Here is a 5909-nt window from a genome sequence, read left to right as displayed (position 1 = left end):
GAGAGTGGGATGTTGAAATCTCCCATTACTATTGTGTGTGATGCAATGTGTGTTTTGAGCTTTAGTAAGGTACATTTTATGAATGTAGGTGCCCTTGCATTTGGAGCACAGACATTCAGGACTGAGAGTTCACCTTGGTGGATTTTTCCTTTGATGAATATGAAGTGTCCTTCCTTATCTTTTTTGATAACTTTCAGTTAAAAGTTGATTTTATTTGATATTAGAATGGCTACTCCAGCTTGCTTCTTCTGACCATTTGCTTGGAAAGTTGTTTTCCAGCCTTTCACTCTGAGGTAGTAAATATCTTTTTCTCTGAGGTGTGTTCTTGGGACCATTTGCTTGGAATACTGTTTTTCAGCCTTTTACTCTGAGGTAGTAAATATCTTTGTCTCTGAGGTGTGTTTCCTGGAGGCAGCAAAATGCTGGGTCCTCTTTATGTATCCAGTCACTTAGTCTATGTATTGGGGAATTGAGTCCATTGATGTTAAGAGCTATTAAAAAGTAGTGATTATTGTTTCCTGTTATTTTTCTTATTTAAAGGTGTGATTATGATTGTGTTTCTCTTTTCTTTTGGGTTTCTTACAAGAAGATAACTTTCTTGCTTTTCAAGGGTGCCCTTTCTCTCCTTGTGTTGGAGTTTTCCATCTATTATCCTTTACAGTGCTGGATTTGTGGAAATATATTGTGTAAATTTGGTTTTGTCATGGAATATCTTAGTTTCTCCATCTATGTTAATTGAGAGTTTTGCTGGATATAGTTGTCTGGGCTTGCAATTTTGTTCTCTTAGGGTCTGTATGACATCTGCCCAGGTTCTTCTAGCTTGCACAGTCTTTCTTGAAAAGTCTGGTATAATTCTGATAGGTCTGCCTTCATATGTTACTTGACCTTTTCCCTTACTGTTTTTAATATATTTTTTTATGTTTTGCATTTTGATGTTTTGACAATTATGTGACTAGAAGAATTTATTTTCTGGTACAATCTATTTGGAGTTCTGTGGGCTTTTGTATGTTTATGGGCATCTCTTTTCTTTAAGTTAAGGTAGTTTCCTTCTATAATTTTGTTGAAGATAGTTACTGGCCCTTTAAGTTGGGAGTCTTCACTCTCTTCTATACCTATTATTCTTATTTTTGATTTTCTCATTGTGTCCTATATTTCCTGGATGTTTTGGGCTTGGAGCTTTTTGTGTTTTACATTATCTTTGATGGTTGTGTCAATGTTTTCTATGGTATCTTCTGCCCCTGAGACTCTCTCCTCTATCTCTTGCATTCTGTTGCTGATACTTGCATCTATGTCTCCTGTTCTCTTTTCTAGGTTTTCTGTCTCCAGGGTTGTTTCCCTTTGTGGTTTCTTTGTTGCTTTTATTTCCATTTTTTGTTCCTGGATGGTTTTGTTCAATTCCTTCACCTGTTTCATTGTGTTTTCTAGTAATTCTTTAAGGGATCTTTGTGTTTCTTCTTTAAGGGTTGCTACATGTTTACCTGTGGTGTCCTGTATTTCTTCAAAAGAGTTATTTATGTCATTCCTAAAGTCTTCTAACATTATCATGAGATGTGACTTTAAATCAGAATCTTGCTTTTCTGGTGTGTTCTGGGGTATCCAGAACTTGCTGTGATGGGAGAGTCAAGTGGCCTTAGTTTCTATTGCTTAGGTTCTTGCACTTGCTCTCACCATCTGGTTATCTGGTGTTAGTTGTTCTTGCTGTCTCTGACAGTAGCTTGACCCTCCTATAAGCCTGTGTGTCAGCATTCCTGGGAGACCAGATCTCTCCCAGAGGGAATTGGGTATAGAAAGCTGTGGCACAGTGTCAGGTCTAGGTACAGGTGGAAACCAGAAGGATCTTGTTCCAGACTGTTCTTCAGTTCCTGTATACTAAGGGTTCCGGGGAGTTTCCTCCTGGGCCAGGTTCCTCCTGGGCCAGGTTCCTCCTGGGTCATGTGTTTGAGCAGAAGTAGTGGTCTCACCTGTGCTCTCAGATGTGTCAGCACTCCTGGGAGTTCAGCTCTCTCCTGGCAGGATCTGGGCACAGAGAACTGTGAAACAGGGTCAGTTCCCAGCTCAGAGGGAAACTCCTCTTAATTTTTCTTAATGAAGGAAGGAAAGTGTCCAAGCAAACCTATAAACAGCTTTCTCTATAGTTTATGCCTCTGCTTCAGCTTCAGTTCCTGTCCTGACTTCCATCAATGATGGAAAACAGGTAAACATGTTATTTCCCCATCTGCTTTTGGCTGGTGATATTCATGCCAGCAACAGGTAACACCAGGTAATACCCAGCCATTTGGGATAACAAAACAATGACAAGATGTTCACAACTAGATGTAGAAGAACAGACATTGTTGAAAGTGTCTTGTACCATCTTTGTATATGTTTATAATACACTTCCTTTGTCTTGCAATTGTTTCAAATCATGTGACAGACCCATGAAATCTTGCTAATCCTTAAACACATAGTAAAACAGCAGAGTCTTGTTCTACAGCAATAGACAGTGTATCTTTTCAATGCAATAACTAGTAAGTGAGGTAGAAACGTTTGGTTGGTTGTAAACTAGCACAGTCATTTTACAAAACAATCCAGCAGTATCTTAAATGCTGTCAAAACATTAATATGCACTGGATCAAATAGTTTTTCTTCTCTTTGGTAGTGCAAAAATTATCAACTGGCAGACTTTTCTATGGAAATTTTTATGTGCAAATCATGGCAAATAAAGTCATGAAAAGGTATATTTATTAAGACTATGTTGCCGAGCAAGAAATATATTGTGGAAAAACATCAAAATATACAATACCTATGCCACCATCACAATTATTTTAAACAGATATAAAGGACAGATATTTGAATAAAAAATAAAAACTGAAAATAGCTGCTATATTAATATAGTAGGTGTTAAGAAATATTTTTACTTGAAATATATTTTAGCTAACAGCCTATGGTTAATGTTACAACATTTCATTAAAACAGTGCGCTCTGGCCATAGTTTCAACCCATAATACTCTACCACATAATTTCGTATACATGGGAAAACAAGAGGGACAGCTTTTTGAGAAACAACTGGTAAGCTTCTCCTATTGTCTCTCTTATGTGCAAGCCCAGTGTACACAAGTAATTTTCCCCCATCTAGACCTGAACTCTTTCCACTCTTGAACAGATTCAAATTTTGAAAGTATTCACAAAGTGTTAAAAAAATATATCCCCAAATTTGCTTTGCAGCAGACATATTAGGCTACAAAATACAATCACTGAGTGATATATAATGAAACCATTTCTGAGAATGAAATTTCAGAAATACCTGGAAGTGCACAAGGAAAGAGAATTGGATTGACTTCCCTAGGGATCATTTGGTGATGTCACCAGTGAAGCTAGCTTCACCTGCCATTACTTTTCTTCAAAAAATATGTCTCACACAGAAGCTACTCATATATAATTCTCCTATTCCCCATGCCATCTCAGGCACTAGCAAATTTAATATCATTTTTCATTCTCTCAGTTTCTTGTTCATAAATTTCCTTCACTGCATCATGTAAATAAGTCCAACACCCCTGATAAATTCCTGATCCCCATACATTAATGTCATCCATAACATTCTCTTTGCCTTCTCTGTTGAGTATCTTGATAGTCAAGGGCAAAGATACTGCTGGATATTTTTCCCTGTACATTTTACAAATGCAGAAAAATACATCAGCTGCTCAGTTTAATTAGAGTGTCTCCGTGTATTTTTTTAAAGGGATGTGAAATGATCAAGCTGGCTTTCAAAACTGCATGGCTCTTCTTTAGGTGATTTTCTAAACACATTCTCTCTCTCTCTCTCTCTCTCTCTCTCTCTCTCTCTCTCTCTGTGTGTGTGTGTGTGTGTGTTTGTGTGTATGTGTATGTGTCTCTCTCTCTCTTTGTCTCTTCCTCTTCTCTCTGTCTCTATGTCTGTCTCTGTCTCTCTGTATGTGTCTCTCTCTCATTATTTCTCATTTCTCCCTCATATAAAGCTAAAGAGTCAGAGGTTTGAGTCAAGCTGCTATGACAAGTACACTTGCAAAGATGTTCATAACAACCATAAAGTGGTTGTTTTGGAAGCCTTTCCTCTGAAATAATTTAAAAAAAGAGAATACTTAATGCAATCACATAGTTTACAGTAAATTTGTACCATGTGTGAGTATAAATACAGTTCTATATATTCCCTGACTAGATCTGAAATTGCACAGCTGAGAAACCGAGATCTGATCATCTGAGTTGGTAAACACCAACTGAGACCACATCGCCCACAAAGAGCTGCCCCTGGGATGGATCAGTCTTACAGACTCTCCCATCTTAGTCTCTGGATTATACTCCTTCCTTTCACCTCCCTTTTATATCAAGCTCTTGTGATTTGTACACAATGCAGGTTTCACTTAAAAATTTAAAGGACTTCTTTTCCCAGCTACTCAGAGTACTCCTAGTAAAGAGCCACTGTTTTTCATCCCAGCCTGGACTGATTCAGTTAGAGACTTCTTAGCTAACCCTGTTAAATAAGATATAGGCACAGCAGTGAAAAGGCCTACAATGCTCAGGATTTGAGGGTGTGTGTGTGTGTGTGTGTGTGTGTGTGTGTGTGTTCAACAGCCCAGAATGCAGAACATTTATTAGACCTATTTCACAGATGAGAAAACTGAGGCAAGCAAAACCAAAGTCAGCCTTGGCAAGTAACAAAAGCTGTGGAGATGGCAGAGCTAGTGGGAAGCCTAGGTAATGTTAGGTATGTTCTGTTGACTTCTGAACCTAATGATGTGTAACCCAAGGGACCCAACAAGCTACAGTAATCCATTCTGGTGACATCTTCTTTGGCTTTAGGACTGGCAAGCATGAGTCACTGCAGTATCTCCTTCAGCAAACAGTTTGAGGGGAAAATGCAGGGCTGGAGCAGCCTGGGTCAGCATTCCCAACCAGATGACATCAATGTTCGTTCCACAGAACTGGGAACGGTTGTCCAGTAAGACACCCCCATTGGCTTCCACAGACATATTGGGCAATTTGGCTTTGAGTGCAGCTGCTGTGAGATGCAGCTCCTCAGGCTTGAAATTGTCCAGGTCAGCCCCAGCCTCTGCTGCTACATTCCCACCTCTACCTTCAGGGGAAAACCAGCTGCCTGCCAGGCCTTCAACACTGCCTTTTCATTGCTGCCAGCTGCCACCGCATGGTTGTCTTTCACCATCACCAACCCTCCCAAGAAGTAGGGGTGGCATGCAGCCCCACCTACTAGGCATCCATACTTCTCTACCAGTCCTGTGGCCTTCCTAGTTGCCTGCCAGGTGTCCTGCCCAGCCAGTGTTCCTGACCACCTCGACAGCTGTTGCTGCCATACTGGCAATCTCACTGTGGCGGAGTCAGGGTGTTAAGGGCCACCCATCCCTCCAGCCGCAGGTGGTGGGCAGGTCCCCTGACCTCTGCCACCTTGACCACAGGTACCAGCTTCGACTCCTCTGGGAGGAACAAGGACACTTGGCAGTTGAGTTGAGTGAAGATAGCATCAAAGAAATGTTGTCCTGCCAGAACACTGAGTATTTGGCCTACAGAGCAGCGTGCAAGAGGGCCGACCCTTTCTGTAACCAAGGATGCAAAACTGAGGTCCGGGCAGTCTTCTTGCAACCAGTTGTTCGCCAGGGCTGCCAGACTTGCAGGGGACAACAGGAACTGCAGGCCTTCAAGGTCCATGGTGACTTGGAGCAGCCAGCAGGTTAGTGTGTCCACCACTGTTCAGATCGAATGTTGCTCAGGACTTCTTAGGGAAGTCTGGATTTGTTCTGCCTTTAGAACTCCATGTGGGGTTTCCTGAGACTTTGGTTGATAATTGTACTGCAACCTGACCTCTTCATCTGTTCCACCCTGCTCCCTGACTTCTACACATTTACTAAATACTCTGCATGGTAATCTCCATTTTAGTCTAC

General features: G+C 40.9%; 1 pseudogene; it reads right to left on the bottom strand.

The window, feature by feature from the left end:
- Positions 1 to 4811: 4811 nt before the first annotated feature.
- Positions 4812 to 5676, bottom strand: Qprt-ps2 (quinolinate phosphoribosyltransferase, pseudogene 2; annotated as a pseudogene).
- Between the last annotated feature and the right edge of the window lie 233 nt (positions 5677 to 5909).

The sequence above is a fragment of the Rattus norvegicus genome, chromosome X (assembly GCF_036323735.1).
Source record: "Rattus norvegicus strain BN/NHsdMcwi chromosome X, GRCr8, whole genome shotgun sequence".
Lineage (NCBI taxonomy): Eukaryota > Metazoa > Chordata > Mammalia > Rodentia > Muridae > Rattus > Rattus norvegicus.
Note: the sequence above shows the minus strand (reverse complement) of the source record. Positions and strands in the feature narration are given on the sequence as shown.